Here is a 2,888-nt window from a genome sequence, read left to right as displayed (position 1 = left end):
ATTTATTTTGAGCTTTATATTTAATTGTTTTTATTTATATAGTTAAATAGGTTAAGACTATGTTAGAAGATAACAGTGTCACTTTGGAATTTCCCAATACTCTCCGAGAATCCCATATTTAGGTGTCTGACGTTTGTTACTTTTCTAAACTTGTAGACAGTGTAAAGTAACAAATTGTATCGTATTGTATTGTCCAAAATAGGATGGCGTTGGGCAATCATTACTTTTTTGCAGTAAGATTCCGTTTCTTGTAACGTTGGATCTCTGCATTTGGGTATTGCCAGCCATAGGCGGCTTCATCTGGTCCAAAAATGTTAAATTTGGATTCATCGCCGAAACGATGAATCTTTTGCCAAATTTTCTCTGGCGAACTTTGGCCGTAACTTGATTTTTTGCACTTTTGAATGGCACTTTATTATTATTTTTCCATTAAAATCATTTTCGCGAAAAACACGCCGAATTTTCTCTGGGTTGCCTACCTTACCTACCTCCTCTTCACTGACAACTTATTATTCCATTCAATATGACGCCCGTTCATCGAATTTAAAAATTAGTTACGAGCTTTTCGACCCTATCGTGAATTTAGTTTCCGCACAAGCCTGCTATTATGCTCTGGACTGCCGAGTTCCTAAGAAAGGCCATCTCAGCAATTTTCCGCCGAAAATGATGTGATGTCCGATTCATCAGTTGTATGACAGCTATAGGTTCTGGGAAGCCTAACGGTTCTAGACCAAGTGAAATTATGAGTGGAGATTTTTTGCTGTTGGCCTGTGTACTTAATCTCATGAAGTTAAAGATTTGATAATGAGTATTGTCCAAATAAATTATTTCATTATACCTGTTATAAATTTTCTTAACCTTGTATAGGAATAGAAGCTTGTAGGCTTTTCCGACTACCGCCATGCTCATAATACTTGGCATTTTAGACAAAATGCTTCTTTGGATTTTAATATCCGCCTCGGGAATTTCTTTATTTTCCATAATTTCAATTACTAAATCAATGGTTTCTTTACTAATTTTGACTTCTGCCAACCACGTTTTGTCCGACTTGGCAAGGGACAGATCCCTTGGCAGATCGGAGGGTGCGACTTCGATGTTGTGCTGGGATAATGGTATTTGATAAATTGTTTTGATTTTTTAAAATTATTTAAAATCCCATGTTCCTGTTTTTTATGAATTTTATTATTTTAAGGAGATTTATTTGTTTCTTTGCCCTAAAACTTTTATAAAAAATTTTATTTTTTGGCTCCGTTTCAGCTATTTTAAGTGCAATATCAATTATAACTAAAGCGCAATATTAATTTAATATGGTTTTTATAGTTTAAGGCTGTTAGAAGATAATAACCACACTACGGCATCTTCCGTATGCTTTCCGAAAATCCCATTTTTGGGTAAGTTACCCGCTGCGATGCGATTCCATTCTAGTCTGCCTACTAATCTTATGTGCCTTTAAATTCCTTTTATTTTTATTTCGTAAAAAGAAATAATTGTACTTTTTTATTTTCTAATATTCAAAAAATTTCAAGTCTTTATCCTTACTTTACTAACAAAAAATGGACTTCTGAAAATGATCCCCATTTAATTCAATGAAAATCACATAACCACATTTTTTATAACAATGTTAATTCATCCCGAAACGCATTGCAATTTGGTAGGAAATTGCCGAAACATAAAAACTTTTTTTTGCCCAAAAAACATATTTTTTTGTTTTTCATTCATAATCATTTATGCAGTATTGTTTTTAAATTATTTTTCAAAAGCCTTACATTATGTAATGTGTAGTTGTGTAAATACTGCTCTTTTAGGTGAACATGTTCACTTGTTCTTTTTTTTCAAAAGAGTCAACTCACTCATATTGCTCACTTGCTCACTGTTCATTGCTCAGTTGCTCATTGCTCAGTTGCTCACTGGTTGTTCAGTGCATTACTAAGCCAATGAGCACTGCTCTTAACGACTTTTCAAAAATAGATTATGTTTCATATTTAATTTTCAATCTTATCGATATTTTTACATTTTAATTTGTGGCAAAACTTTTTCTCCCTTCATTGGGCATTTAAAAATAGTTAAATGAAATCCTTCATGGATAACTGAATTTAAAAAAAAAAAATTTAATATGCTACAAGCAATGAAATCATTATTATTATTAAAATTTAACATGTTTAATTTTTAAACTTACCGATATCTCTGCATTTTAATTTGTGGAAAAACTGTTGCGCCCTTCATTGGGCATTTAAAAATAGTAGCAAGTGAACAAAAAGGAAGGAACATGTTCACTCGCTCAGTTGAGTGAACAACTCTTTTTTGTTCACTCACTCATGAGCAACCCAACACCACTTACATACGATATAATATAACAAAAAATGTAGTGACCAAGGCAGTAATTTCTGCTAACACTAAATATATATTAGTATGCCTCGAAATTTTATGAAACAAAATCAATATTTATTCCCTTTCAGTTATTTTAAGCTCTATGTACAATTATTTATTTAATTTATTTAACCTAGGACTATGGTACAGATAGTAATCAATAAAAAGAAAATAATCACTTAGGTTTCCTCGTCCCTCTTATTCAAGTCAAATGTGTGGATGATGAAAACACACTTTCTCTCTAGTTAGAATGCGAGAATGACATTAAAATTTACCTTCTGAGAAGTATTCAATCTGATCGATGATGAAGGGAGGAATGAAGCGGATTTCTTTTGAAAATATATATATTATATTGAAAATATATAAAGGTAAAAAATACCTTTGGTAGTCAGAAGTAAATGATGTGTCCGAACCCACAATTCCCAACACATATTTAAAGTGCTCCGAATGGCGTTGAAGTTTGGAGGGAAGTTACACAAACTCACAATGTGAGCGATCAAGAGTTGTTTTTATTTTTTTAA

The sequence above is a fragment of the Drosophila ananassae genome, chromosome XR (assembly GCF_017639315.1).
Source record: "Drosophila ananassae strain 14024-0371.13 chromosome XR, ASM1763931v2, whole genome shotgun sequence".
NCBI lineage: Eukaryota > Metazoa > Arthropoda > Insecta > Diptera > Drosophilidae > Drosophila > Drosophila ananassae.
The sequence above is the reverse complement of the archived record's forward strand: the minus strand, read 5'-3'. Positions refer to the sequence as shown.